A 15,972-nucleotide genomic window follows, 5' to 3' on the forward strand; every position below is an offset into this window, starting at 1 on the left:
GTGTGTGTGTGTGTGTGTGTGTGTGTGTGTGTGTGTGTGTGTGTGTGCATGTTGGAACATGTGCATATCCTGGAGCGACATTTCTATCTCCGTTTTTGCTTTTTTTTCACTCATTCAACTCTATCACTATTATTCACTTTGTCTTGGTTCATGTTCTTTCTAGGATTTAGTCAATATTAGATATTTTTTTCAGTTAGAAAATGTACTTGTTCATTAATGAGAGGCAAAATATAGCATATAAAGCTGTATTCAGAAATTAAGTCAGAAATGTAGTCCAATAGCAAAATTTTGTTTCAAACTGCATTTACTTTATATTGAGAAATGATCAGATTATAATTACTCTTGATTTATGTTTTATTGTTCAGTAATTGTTTCCTGTTTAAGGGCAAGTTGAAGTGAATAAGCCAGCTTGTAGAGTGAGGAGGTGGGGCAGGGCTACACAATGTATGGGTTGCACATCAAAGAGTGAAGAGTATTGTGAAAGAGTCTTTTGGAATAATATTCTACCCTTATTGACTAATGTGATAAAAAGCAAAGGCATAAATGGAGGAAATCAGGCACAGAAACTTAAAAGAAGGTCAACCAAGTTGAAGAATAGGTAGACATATCAGACAAAAGCCAAAGATACACAGGGATGTAATATCACGTCTAGTGTTTCAATAATTGGGGCATCTAGGTGGCGCAGTGGATAGACCACCGGCCCTGAAGTCAGGAGGACCTGAGTTCAAATCTGGCCTCAGACCAAACACTTGACGCTTACTAGCTGTGTGACCCTGGGCAAGTCACTTAACCCCAATTGACTAAAAATTATAAAAAAAAAAGTGGAATAATTTTGTCACTCTGCATACTTCATGTTGTTTGTCCTTTGTTTGCGAAGAGGACCAGTGACATCTCAGGGAGATATCTTGACTCATTCGTGAACCGGATTTAAGTGAGGCACATTTTATAATCTCTAGGACATGTGGTAGGACTGCTTTGGGCCCTACTGAGAGCATAGCCAACCTTCTTCTAACTCAGGATTTCAAATTCTGCCAAAGTCTCTAAGACTTGTAAACCAAGAGGTCTCCTTTTATGAGGATGGAGTTCTCTAACCCCAAATCAAGCAGCATGCTTTATTTCTGTTGCATCTACATAGCACTTTGTATACCCCCAACACATAATTCAGTTTCTGAGATATAATAGACATTTAATAAATTCATATTGATTGATTGAAGATAGTAATTAAAAAATACTTGGTGAATTGAGTCAAATTGAATTCAATTGATTCCTTTTCCCCATCCAATATGAGTACATGGCTATGTCTGCCTGACTATGTTATTATGTAGGGGGCAGGAGGGAGGGAGCATGGGAGGGTTTCTTATTTTTATCTCTTTTTTAAATTAATTCAAAGCTTCTCATGGGAAAGGACTGTTTTCTTTTTCTATTTATTGACTCTGCAGTGTCAATATCTTGTGAGCACTCAAAGATGAACAGATGTTGACAAACTTTCTGAATGAAAATACGCTCGTGCATGCATATGTTTACACTTATAAAACTTTGTAGTCAAGAATCTGCTTTGATTGCTCCCATGCTAATTAAAAATTAATATGCCACTTCATTACACAATCTTATGTTAGTTTTTCAGCTATTTTTCTATTTACATTTATAATTTTACCCTTTGATGGCTCCATGACTCAATCAATTTAGGGATTCCCTCTCCCTTAGAGATTATAGCCTTCAAAGGGTTCTCATCTTACATCATTCTTTTTTTTGTGTATGTGCCTCTTTTGATAAATCCTCCATGGACTACCATCAATAGTTAAATTAATATATGTAATCAGCCTAAAGATTGTGTGATTCTTAGAACCCTCTGTTCCTTTCTCTGTTATTTTATCACTCTGAAGAAACAGAAATTGACTACATAGGACCAAGGGTAAATTTATATTTTTTGTCAGTTTCATGGATCACTGTGGTCAAAAAAGAAACAAAAACCGTCGCCCAGTGGCCAATCTCTTGGTGATTGACAAAAATTGCACGTCCTTTGTAGAAAGCCTTAGGCAGTTCAGAAAACCCCTTACTGGGACTGACGCTCTCTGAGATCGATATGCCTGTTTATTGCCAATGTAGCCTTTTTATAGCTGAGCTGGAGAGATGCAGAAAGATTTTTCAATCACTAAAATGGCAGCATTGAAAGAACCCTAAAGAATACCATTTAGGGAAGGTGTTTTCTTGTTTTTATCCCATTATGTCTTCCCTCCATCCCATCCCCCTGTCACTTAAAGCAATTCAGGTATCAACAAAGATTTAATCTTGACTGGGGTTCTCTAAGCAGATGTTAAGATGAATGAAAGAAATTTAGTGCATTTCAGCCAGGAGCCTGAGAATTACTTCAAAGCAGCATTATTCTGTTGGAGTTTCCTCTATATTTTAAACGATCAACCGTGACCCCCAAAGGGAAGCAGAATGGTACAGTGGGAAGAGCACATACTGGATTTGTAGTCAAGAGAAACTGGGTTCAAATCTTAGGTCTTTTCTTTGTATCTGTATAACCAAGTTGCTTCCACTCTCTGAGCCTATTTACTGATTTGTAAAATGAAGAAGGCTCCCTATACTCCCCTTCAGCTCGAGGTCTATGGCAATAAGTCATTTTGCTCATCTGGGTCTGTTTTCTCATCTGTTAAGTCAAGGTGGTTGAATTAGATGTCTTTCAAGGTTTCTTCTGGTTCCAGAACAATGCTCTCATGCTTTGAAGGCTATATGATTATTGTGTTTTCTAGAAATATCATGAGAATATCTTTTGAGTTAGCATTCTAGGCTATTTTAATAATGTCAGTTGTTCCTATCAACTAACCAGAAGATTTGAGAAATTCTTTGGAAATTTATTAGCATCTCTTCTGTACTGGCACCATGGTTAAGTGTAAAGAATTGTGGGATGGCAGTCAGGAGACCTGACTTCTGAAATCATCTCTGATCATAGGTTGGTGCAGTGAAAAGTATGCTGGATTTGAAGGCAGAGAAACCATGTTCAAAATTACAACTTAGCTATTATCTACCTGCGTTATGTTAGGCAAGTAGTTTCACTTCTTTAGTCCTCAGGTTTCTCACTAACAAAATGTGAGAGTTTGGATTAGATGACCTTGAAGGTCCCTGAAAGTTCTGAATCCAGGGGTCTTCTAAGAGCTACATAATTCTCTGATCTTGAGCAAGCAATTTCATTATTTGCTCTGTACCTCTGTTTCCTTTCCTGTAAGGAGAAGCCTAGGACTACGTGATGTCTTAGACAACTTTCAGTTCCATCATTTTTTGATTCAATATTTCAATTTGGTTCTATAGAATATCTTGTTATATATATAATTGGATGGCTTAACATCAGTTTTGGAAAACTGAATAAATGTATATGAAATAAATGGTAACTATATGTGATATCTTATTTTAATACAGTGACCAATTAAATAGAACTATTAATCAATCAATATATGTTTATTAAGCCCTTACTCTGGGCTGGATATTTTGTTAAGGACTGGAGACACAACAAAAGACAAAAACAGTAGCTGATCATGAGAAAATTATATTCAAATTGTAGAGATAACAAGCATAAACGTAAGAGCATAATTGGAAGTAGATGAAAGGTAACCATAGAAAGGAAGACGGTTGTAGTTGGGAGAAACTGGGCAAGGCCTTCTGCAAAAGGTGACTTTTCTTGAGATTAAAGTCTTGAGAATTTTCTGGGGCATTGAAAAATTAACTGATTTGGCCAGTATCACAAAATCAATATGTCTCAGGCAAGACTTACACTTACATCTTCTACTCTTGAAATCAGGCTCTGTTTATTGTACTACATTTAATTTCTTATGAACCGTATTGGGCCAATTCAAATGTATTGAAAACCATTGAGAAGTAAAGGTAGAATAGAGAATATGCGTAATGTTGACAAAGTCTTCTTGTTTATTACTTTCCATGTGAATGGCATTGGCAGGCAAAGCACTAGGGCTTGAGCATGGGATGGAATTTTACGTTAAAAATATGAGTCTCAGAGTTAGTTTGTTTGCATGTGATCAACCTTACCCCAATCTAGTGATGCAGGATCTCAGTCAAATTTAAAGAGTAACCAGAAACAAATGCGTGTGTTTCCAGAGCAACAATACAAACCAGAAAGTGTGTCTTTGATAAATCCTGGAGGTAATTCAGGAGATTCAATAGAATTAATAAAATTCACAGAGTCCTACAACTGAACAGACTGAGGCCTGCAGAGGCAAATGACTTTCCCAAGGTCACACAGCTAGTTATTGGTAGAGAAGGGGTGGGAAGCTAGGTTTTCTGATCAATAAATTAGTCAATCAGCAAGCTTTTACTAAGCTCCTACTATGTGCCAGACGCTCTGCTATGCAATGAGGATACAGAGAAAAAATAATAATAATGAAGCAGCAAAACCGTCCCCTTCCTCATGGAGTTTATATCTTTTTAGGGAAGACAATATGGTGGTGGTTGTTGTTGATATTGTCTGTCCTTTGTTGTAAAAACAAGAGGGTTCAAACTACGTAAGCCCATCCATTTGTAAAATCTTCTGATTCTTATGAAATGAGCAATACCCATGGTTTACAATTAAAATAGCAAGAATATTTCTGTGTGGGCAAATGAGAACATATCATCTGCAATGACTTAAGTAAATATTGTTTTCTTTTTAGACCTGGTAAGTTACTTTTGACTATGCCACAAGAGATACAGACAATTTTCCAAATTTCCACAGCAGGTGCAAAGGGAAACATATTGATATTTTTTTCTCTAAGTTTGTCCTAAGAATACATGTTGTGGAACTGTTTTTGGTGAACCAATGTTATGACAAGATTGTTAGGTATTTCTAACAATAAAACTTGTTGGATAGGGCCAAAAGCAAACTGCTTGAAATGAATTCTTTAGCAATGAGAGAAATCCCATTTAGGAAGGTTCCAGTGTTAAGTCTAAGACTGTGGGGATTGTGATGATAGATGGTGAAATAGAAATAAAAATTATTATGTGCTAAGTCTCATGAAATGATAAGAATTTGGAGGTGGTGTGGTAGAGTGGATAGAACACTGGACTTAGAGTTAGAGTACCTGAGTAAGAGTTTTGGATCTTTTACTTACTACTTGCATGACCTGGGACCAATCACTTTCTCTGCCATAGCTTCATCATCTATAAATGAAGTAGCTGGACTCAGTGACCCTAGAAGGCCACTTAACACTTGAAGTTTATAGGTAAAATACCCTGATAATTCATTCTGAATTCATCCAGGATCTTTTATTCAGTGATTGACTCAAATGGGGTGAAATGGGCTATTACTTATTTTAAAAACCAATTTGTATATTCATGAGTGAGTGGTTTTTCTTAGCTTTTTCCAAATACATCCACTCAAGTCCAACTCTGGCACTTCATCACATTTTGGAAGTGACCTTGGGTTTTCCACTTTGCGTCTGCTGCCCAGTCTGTTTTCAGCTCCATGGAACCAGATGTCCCTCCCAAGATAAGTCCATCATTTCTACATTCACCACCATCCTGCTAACTCAAGCCTTGACTGACTCCATCTCCCTTAGCTTCCTAGCTAGAGAGTAGAGTACTAAATTCCTCCCAATGCTTTTCTTTGTGGAGGGCAGAAACTGGACTCAGCTCACTCAACTTTGCATATGCTGCCCCGTCTGGTTTCAATTCCATGGAACAAGATACCTGTCCCAGATACCCTTGGTGTCTTATTCTCCACCTTCCTTCTCTGGTTTTCCCATCTCCTTTCCTGTGTTCTTTCCAACTTTAGATTGTAAGCTCCTTGAAGGCAGGGGCAGTCTTTTTAAATTTCTTTTCATTAATTGTATCCCCAGCACTTAGCACAGTGCCTGGCACATAGTAGGTGGTTAATAAATGTTTATTGGATTGGAAGTGAAGGCTATGACAGTGGTGCCCAACCTCTAGTAGGTCCTACCAAGGTAGAAATAATTTGAATAGGATAAAGAGATGGGACCTACGTCTATCACCTGAAGCTAAATTCAAGAAGCTCATCACTGTTCATAAAAGTGAACTATTAAGATGAGGAGTTGTGTTTTTGCATCAGCAGAGGACCTACTTCCAACAATCAAATCTTGGAGTTTTTTAAGTATTAAAAGTTAGCATCATAAAATGATAGACATAGCTGAAAGGGGACTTAGAGGTCTTTGACTGAACTTTACTCATTTTACTGAAGAGGAAACTGAGGACCAGGTAACACACAACTAGCAAGTGGTGGAGTTGGGATTTGAATTAAGACCCTGGGACTCCTAGTTCAGCACCACTTCCACTATACCACAAAAGGGCCAGAGGTAGACTTACTTAATAGTCACACAAGGAATAAATGGTGGAGCTGGGATTTCAAGCCAATGCTTCTGACTCTAAAGCCAATTTGTTTTCCACTTATTGTTCAGTCATTAAGTTGTGTCAGACTCTTCATGATCCCACCGAGGGTTTCTTGGCAGGGATACAGGAGTGGTTTGCCATTTCATTCTCCAACTCATTTTACAGATGAAGAAACTGAGGCAAACAGGGTAAAGTGACTTGCTCAGGGTCACACAGTTAGTAAGCATCTGAGGATGGATTTGAATTCAGAAAGAGGAGTCTTCCTGACTCCAGACCTGACACTGTTATTGACTGAGCCACCTAGCTACCCACTTTCCACTACATCACAGTATTAGAGCAACATATTTATTAATATGATATTTTTGTCTCCCTAAAATCCCCAACAAGGAAAACTTTAAAAATATTTTTATGTCCAGATGAAAAACATAATATATATTATCCTCATGTACTATGATTTATTATAAATGTCCAGAAATTTGCATATATTTATACATTCTATACATGTATATGTTATATATGTACAGTATTCTTAAGCATCTCATCCATTCTTCTATCCATCTATCTATCCATCTATCATCTGTCTAATTTTTTTTATCTGGCTTTCTATCTGTATTACCCTTATCCTTGTTGGTAGATGATAGCATTAAATAGAAAGAAAGCTGAGAAACTTCACCTCTAGAAGGATTTTCATGATTTAATTCAGCATTACTACTTCATCTGTAATTCAGCACAGAGTAGCTTTGGGGCTGACTCATACTGTGTGTCACAGGCTGCCTTCATACAAGCCTGTTGCCCTCCCTGCAGGTTTATTATAGAGTGTGGGAGGCCTGGTATCATTACGATTGGCTCTGCTACCTGTATGACCAGGGCTAAGACTATTTCACCTCTTAGTGCTTCAATTTCTTCATCTGTAAAATGAGGGGATTAGGCTGGATGACATAGTGGATAAAAGCACTAGAAATGGAGTCAGGAAGGCCTGGATTCAAATCCTACCTTAGACATTTGCTAACTTGTGATTTTGGGCAAGTCATTTTAACATAATTGCACCTCAGTTTGTCTCATCTGTACAATTCAGGAGCTCTTAATCTGGGGTCTGTGCACTTACTGTTTTCTTTACTATTTTGGTAACTAAATGTAGCTATGTTTCCCTTGTACATAATTATAAATATATATATATATATATATATATACACAGATATATACACATAGATACATACATACATGCATAATACATACATATACACACATATTTTATTTAAAAGGATTATTCTGAGAACAAATCTATAGATTTCATGAGACTGCAGAAAGTTAATAACACTAAAATGTTAAGAACCCCAGGGACAGGGTGAGGTAGGTAAGGGTGGGGAACCTGCTGCCTTGAGGCCACATGTGGCCCTATAGGTCCTTGAGTGTGGCCCTTTAACCGAATCCAAACTTCACAGAACAAATCCCCTTAATAAAAGGATTTATTCTGTAAAACTTGGACTCAAAAACAAAACAAAACAAAACAAAACTTGGACTCAGTCAAAAGACCTCACTTGAGAGCTTAGAGGGCCACCTGTAGCCTTGAGAATGAAGGTTCCCCACCTCTTGGCTAGACAGTGTTTACAATTCCTTCCAGCTCAAAATCTAAGATTCTATGATCCTTCTAGTTCTAAATATCTTAAAATTGAGAGGTTGCATACTATAGAAAGGCCAAAGGCCTTCTTACATTCACATTAGCTATGCAGCTGCGAAGAAGTCCCCTTTGCAGAAGTTGTCCCTCTGAGCTTTAGCATCTTCCTCTATAAAAACAGATCAAGACTATTTGACCAATGCATCTCAGGGGACTTCGGTAAATTCAGACCTTTTTGAATTGTAAAAGGTTATAAGAATGACCTATTGTTATTTTTATTCCTATTTTAATATGTGTGTTTAAAGTTGTTATTTCATAATTAAGCTTTAGCTAATCTTGCTACATTAATTCTGTTTTTTCCCCCAGGCAAGCTACCAGAAAGGGGGAGGGGGAGGGAGGAATGAAGTGTTTTAGGACAAAATGAAAGGGAATGATATACTGCTGATGTGAAAACATTTGCCAGGAATGGGGCAAGTGTATGCAATCATTTCCGCTTGGCTTATAGCACAATATGAGCCTAATTTGAGCCCTTTTTCACTATTGTTAAATATACAGTATTTTTAACCCACAAATGAGAGGTGGTTGAATAACCAAAATATGACATTGGACTCAACTCCAGGGCTGCTGGGCTGGCTAAAGAGTGTGGGCTCATTATGGAGATTCTCTGACCTCATTAGGCAGAACTGGACATGTAGAGTGGTTGTTTTATACTATTGCTTTTGTAAGATTTCAGATACCAAGGTAATCCATCATTATCATTGAGACATCAGAGTCAGCTCTATCACTTATTCTTCCCACACTTTACGTTTCTTGACCTGTAGTTCATCATAGAGGCAAAAGCAGACTGCCTTTGGAATCACTGATCAGTAGGGCTACAACTAAGGTGAGGCAACTGTAACTTTACTTGTGGAAAATTTGGAGGGGTGCCAACTGTAGCATCTTGGACCATACTGCCTGCCTTCCTCAGTTCTAACTCCATCTCATCAGTGCCCTCCTGAAATGCTCTTTCTCACCTTAAACTACACTGAATGTATTATTTCCCAGTCAACTTTTGCATGTGGAAAAATGGCTGCTTTAGAACTCTGGCTAACAGTTGAAAGAGGGCTATTTCTCTCTTCCTCTCTCAACCTGTCCATGACTGCCCTTGACAGATTGCTACCATTTATTTTTTCATCTACATATGAATAGTGGCTTAGATGGTTATTAGCTGGTAATGTCTCCTGTGTAAATAGAAGAAAGAAAGTTCATGCTCTCAGGGAGTTCAGAATCTAACGGAGGAGACATCGTGCAAATGACTTTGTACTGATAAGATATTGGCAGGACATATGGACATAATCACAGGCTCAGAGATGATAAATGACTCTCCAAGAGTCACCCAACTTGGAAATGTCAAAGATATGACTTGAATCCAGGTCTCTATTGACTTCTAACTCCTAGAGTCTCTTCACCACACCATGGAGTGAGAGATAGTTTGAATTTTCAACCATGATCACAATAAATTGATGAGTATATGTGTTTCCATGAATAATAATAATAATAATAATAATAATGAAGATGTATTTAAAGCAGTACTGCTTTAAAGTATATAGAACATATTACCAATATTTTCTCATTTTATCATCACATCTACCCTGGGAGATAAGCACTATTATTATCCCCACTTTAATGATGAGGATGATGAAGTAGACAATGGCTAAAGGACTTGCTCATAGTCGCATAGCTAATAAGTGTCTGACATATGATTTGAATCTAGGTCCTCTTGACTCTGGGTATGTGCTCCTCTAATACATGAAACCATGTCTAAACGTAACAGCATTAAAACACATTATATTTATTGATGACTCAGGTACAAAGCAAGGTATAAAGAACTAAAATAACTGTGCATATTTCTTACTCTTAACTGAGAATCCCTTTTGAAGTAGGTGAAATATACATTACAGGTATTTTGGATAAGCAGTTACTAGGTGGTAAGGATGGTGGAGGTGAGATAGATATGGGAAGGGCAGTCATAACTGTCTCTTGGGTTTTGGAGATGGGGAAGAGAGGGCAGAGACCAGAGTTGGTGATGTAAAACTCTGGCCCTGCCTGGCGGGGTGGGAGGTTTAGGATTAAGGCATCTTGGTCCAAAGATGCAGTTCTTTCAGTTTATCAGTAATGCCCATCAAGGTCTACCTCACTTCACGTCCTGCCAACTAAGTAGAGTGAACAGCTCAGGGACCAAAGGGACAAAGAGCCCAAAGTGCCCCACCAAGATCGCAATTGGTTGAGAGATGTGTGGGGGGAGGTAGAGGGAAGTGTTGTACTTTGGATAAGACAAGGCAGATGAAGGAGCTAGCCCCTGAGACCCGCTGAAAGTTCATGCATTCCCTGATATTCTTCTCTTTCCAAGATCTCAATAATCTGTTCTTTCACTGGAATCTTTGAGCCCCCAAACTACACACATACTGCTCCCAAGGAAGGGCTGGGATGAACTAAGAACAAGGTTAAGTTGGGAAGGAATCAAGTTTCCCCCTCTCCCACTAGCCACCTCCTTTCTCCATGACTATCAGCTGCTTATCCTTAGGTACAAAATCAGGGACAGCTACTTTGGAAGGTCCTGTATCCCTGAGAAAGGTCACATCTCAACCATCTGAATGAAAGAGTGCTAGATTAGGAACCAGGAAATTTTGGTTTCAGTCTATGTATCATGGTGCTAACCTGTCTCTTCCTTATAAAATAAGGGCATTACCCAAGGTGATCTCGAAGTGTCCTTTCAGCTCTAGTTGTTTGTAAGTCTCAGGGATTTGGTCTTTGTTTCAGTCTCAATTTTAGTGAGAGATGAAAGCACCTTTTCTAGTAACCTTGAACACACACAGGTCACTAACTTTCAGGCCTCACTTTTCTCCTTTGTAAAATGAAAGAGTTGTTGAGAATAACCATCCAATCTATAAACATTTGTTAAGCATCTATTATGTGTTGGGCATTGTACTAAGTGCTGGGGATACAAAGAGAGGCAAAAGATAGTCCCTGCCCTCAAGGAGCTTACAATCTAATGAGGGAAACAATATGCAAACAAAAATATACCAAATAAGTGACATACAGGATGAATAGGAACTAATTAACAGAGGGAAGTCTGTAGATTTTTTTCCCTTAATAGTGTTTATTTTTTTCCAATTACCTGTAAACATAGTTTTCAACATTCATTTTTATAAGATTTTGAGTTTCAGATTTTCCTCCCTTCCTCCCTTTCCTCCGCCCTCCCCAAGACAGCAAAAAATCTGAAATAGGTTATAGATGTACAATCATGGTAAATATATTTCCACATTAGTTGTGTTATGAAAGAAGAATCAGAACGAAAGGGAAAAAATGAGAAAGAAAAAACAAACAACCCCCACCAATGAAAAATGATATGCTTCTATCTGTATTCAGACTCTATAGTTCTTTCTCTGGATGTGGTTAGCATTTTCTATCACAAGTCTTTTGGAATTGTCTTGGGTCATTGTATTGCCTAGAAGATCTAAATCTATCATAGTTGATCATTGAACAATGTTGCTCTGTTACTGTGTACAATATTCTCGTGGTTCTGCTCACTTCACTTGGCATCAGTTCATGTAAGTCTTTCTAGGTTTTTCTGAAATTTGCTTTCTCATTTCTTATAGCACAATAGTATTACATCATATACCACAACTTGTTTAGCACAATGGTATTCCATTACATTCATATACCACATCCTGATTGATGGACATTCCCTCAATTTCTAATTCTTTGCTACCACAAAAAAGAGCTGCTATAAGTATTTTTGTACATGTAGATACTTTTCCCTCTTTTATGATCTCTTTGGGATACAGACCTAGTAGTGGTGTTGCTGGGTCAAAGGATATGCACAGTTTAATAGCCTTTTCGACATAATTCCAAATTGCTCTCCAGAATGGTTGGATCAGTTCACAATTCACAATACATTAGTGTTCCAGTTTTCCCACATATTTTTCAACATTTATCATTTTTCTTTTCTGTCATATTAGACAATGTGATAGGTGTGAGGTGGTATCTCAGAATTGTTTTAATTTGCATTTTTCTGATCAATAGTGATTTAAAGCATGTTTTTTCATATGAATATAGGTAGCTTTAATTTCTACATCTGAAAACTGCCTGTTCATTTCCTTTCACCATTTATCAATTGGAGAATGACTTGTATTTTTATAAATTTGATTTAGTTCTCTACATACTTTAGAAATGAGCCCTTTATCAGAAATACTGGTTGTAAAAAAAACAACAACAACAACAACAACGTTTCCCAGCTTTCTGCTTTTCTTCTAATCTTGATTGCACTGGTTTTGTTTGTGCAAAACTTTTTTTTTTAATGTAATCAAAATTATCCATTTTGGATTTCATAATGTTCTATATTTCTGCTTTGGTCATAAATTCTTTCCTTCTCCATAGATTTGACAAATAAAGTATTCTTTGTTTTCCTAATTTGCTTATAGTATTACCCTTTGTATCTAAATCATGTACCCATTTTGACCTCATCTTAGAGTGTGAGATGTTGGTCTATGCCTAGTTTCTGCCATACTATTTTCCAGTTTTCCCAGCAGTTTTTGTTAAAAAGTCAATTCTTTGCCCAGAAGCTGGAGTCTTTGGATTTACACATTACTATAGTCTTTTACTACTGTATCTTGTGTACCTAATCTACTCCACTGATCTACCACTCTATTTCTTGGCCAGTACAAAATAGTTTTGGTGATTGCCACTTTATGATATAGTTTTCCATCTGGTACAGCTAGGCCACCTTTCTTTGCATTTTTTTCATTAATTCTCTTCATATTCTTCACCTTTTGTTCTTCCATATGCATTTTATTATTTTTTCTAGCTCTATAAAATTATTTTTGGCAGTTTGATATGGCACTGAATAAGTAAATTAATTTAGGTAGAATTATCTTTTTTATTATATTAGCACAGCCGACCCATGAGCAATTGACATTTTTCCCATAGTTTAGATCTGACTTTATTTGAATGAAAAGCATTTTGTAATTGTGTTAATTTAGTTCCTGGGTTTGTCTTGTCAGGTAGATTTCTAAATATTCTATATTGTCTACAGTTATTTTAAGTGGAATTTCTTTTTCTATCTCTTACTACTGGGCTTGGTGGAAGTCTGTAGAATTAAGACAGATCAGGTAAGGCTTCCTGTAGGTGTGGTTTATTTGGGACTTAAGAGGAGGCCAGAGTTCCTTTAGCAACTGGATGTAGGACTAGGAATGCCAATTAGACATATGATTTCAGTAGTATAGGGAACTCCAAGAGGAAAAATATCCCTTTATCAATGCAGGTTGGAATCTTCTCTGCAATTAAGCCTTGGAGAGTTGCCTAGAGCATTGAAGGATCAAGTGACTTTTCCAGGGTCTCAAAGACAGTATGTGGCAGGAGTTGAACTCACAGCTTCTTGGCTTTAGAACAACCTCTCTGTTCATATATACCATTTTGCTTCAAAGCAATTAGAAATGTCCCTTACTTTTAAAAATTTGTACTCTTTTTCAAATGGATTGTATTATATATTATAGATCCAGACTATAGTTTTTCAGAAATGATTCATAAAAGAGATTGTGAATCATGGCTAGAACCACTTATTAGCCTGATAGGCTGTAAAGGTATGAAATCAAGAAACTGAGGAAGATTCTGAACCTCCAGCTATTAGTGCCTTCTCTCTATTAGTTTTACTCTATAATTACTTTGCCTGTTTTATGTGTCTGACAGTATTTCATCTGATAGAATATAAGCTCCTTGAGGACAAGAACAGTTTATTTTTGTCTTTGTAACCCAATACCTAGTATATCCTGGCAAATTATAAACACAATAATTGTTGAATCATTAATTGATCCATCTTCCCTAACAGGCTAGCACAAGTAGGATGCCCAAAATGTCACAAATTAGTGTTTTATCCCCTTTGGCTTAAGACTATTGAAATTTAAAGAGTATTAGGGAGATGAATTGAACTATTATTAACCATTTAGAGGTCAATGTAAATGAAGTCCTGAAATCAAATTTTTATGTTAGAGAAAGTGGTGTAGATGCATGGAATGGGGAGAAGACATTAAAAGAAAAGAAGACATTCTAAGAGGTGGGTAAATAAAGGGCTTAGAACAGAAAGAATGGGAAAGAGGAAATGTTCTTTTTTTATTTCCTGGTTTTTTTGTTTTGTTTTGTTTTGTTTTGTTTTGTTTTGTTTTGCAGGGGGGCACAGTTTGCAGAATTTCACTTAGAGCTTTCTCTGGGCAGAACAGAAAAAGAGTAAGCCATTTCAATGGGTACAGTGCTGACTTTATTGATGGTAAAGAATACAGGACTGAATGCTTTCCCCCTCTATTAAGTGGGGGTCGACTACCTCAGGGTGAGAACTGTTGTTGTAGGGAAGTAAATTTAGCATAGGAACACCTAGGCTCCAGAACACTTCTGCTTTATCTCGAAGATCCACAGCTTCTTTGAATTATTCCCTGGAGGACATATAGACAATGAGATCCAACATACGGTTACTATAACCGAATTCATTATCATACCAGGCAATAAGTTTGACAAAATAGTCATTGAGGGCAATACCAGCTTCAGCATCAAAAGTAGAAGAGTTGATGTCACCAATGAAATCAGTAGATACAACTTGGTCCTCTGTGTAGCCAAGGATATTTCTCATATGTCCCTCAGATGCTTGTTTCATAATCCTCTTGATATCTTCATATTTGGCAGGTCTCGCCAGGCGGCAGGTCAGATCCACAACTGACACATTGGGAACAGGGACTCGAAAGGCCATGCCACTGAGTTTGCCATTAAGTTCAGGGATGACTTTGCCTACAGCACTGGCAGCCCCTGTGGAAGCAGGAATGATGTTCTGGCCAGCTCCACGACCATCACGCCACTGTTTGCCACTAGGGCCATCTACAGTCTTCTGGGTAGCAGTAGTGGCATGGATTGTAGTCATGAGTCCTTCTATAATGCCAAAGTTTTCATGGATGACCTTGGCTAGAGGGGCCAAACAGTTGGTGGTACATGAGGCATTACTAACTATTGTGTAGGAATTATTATAGCTCTCATGGTTTACTCCCATCACAAACATGGGGGCATCACTTGAAGGAGCAGAGATGATGACTCGTCTGCAGCCCCCCCTCAAGTGAGCCCCAGCCTTCTCCACGGTGGTAAAGATACCAGTACATTCTATGACATATTCAGCACCAACATTTCCCCATCTGATATTGGCAGGATCCTTTTCCTGGGAGACAGTAATAGCTCTTCCATTTATCACCAGCTTGTCATAGTCAGCTTTGACAGAGCCCTGAAATTTTCCATGAGTAGAATCATATTTGAACAGGTAAACCATGTAGTTTATATCAATGAAAGGATCATTAATGGCCACAATATTTACTTTGCCTGTTTGAAATGCAGCCCTGGTTACAAGACGCCCAATACGGCCAAATCCGTTGATTCCGACCCTCACCATCCTGCTTTGGGAACACTTTTACTGGCAGGGAGCTAGGGAGAGAAACAGAGAGACAATTTATTTATATGCAACCTTTAAACATAAAATGGAGCCAAGTTTTAAAACAAATTTGCTTTAGCACATCACAGTAGTCAAAATACAGCATATGATGCTGTTATAAATTCTTAGACCTAGAAGGGACTTCAGAGATTATCTAGTCACAAAGATCATAAAATCACAGAATGAGAGCTAGAAAGGAACGTTGAGGTCATCTAATCTAATTGCCTCATTTTACAGTTGAGGAAACTGAGGCCAAGCAAGGTTATGTTATTTGTATAATGAAGACACAAGGAAAACAAGGAAGAACTTGTTTGAACCTGGTCCTTTGGCTCCAAATCCAGCAACTATTTCTTCCTCTATGTAACGCTGTCTCCACCTTCCAAGGTGATTTCCTACAGATGAGAAACCCAAGGACCAGTTGCCATAAGTTGTTAAGTAATATAGTAGCAGAGCACAGAGCAGAACTCAGGTCTCTTGACTCGCAGACTAGGGAGTCTCTATACTATGCAGTCCTCTATAATAT

At 37.7% G+C, this 15,972-nt stretch overlaps 1 pseudogene; it reads right to left on the bottom strand.

Annotated features, from left to right (window-relative positions):
* Positions 1–14,408: 14,408 nt before the first annotated feature.
* On the bottom strand, positions 14,409–15,410 carry LOC114024706 (annotated as a pseudogene).
* Positions 15,411–15,972: the final 562 nt, after the last annotated feature.

The sequence above is a fragment of the Vombatus ursinus genome, unplaced genomic scaffold (genome assembly GCF_900497805.2).
Source record: "Vombatus ursinus unplaced genomic scaffold, bare-nosed wombat genome assembly UNPS02014822.1, whole genome shotgun sequence".
Taxonomy (NCBI): domain Eukaryota; kingdom Metazoa; phylum Chordata; class Mammalia; order Diprotodontia; family Vombatidae; genus Vombatus; species Vombatus ursinus.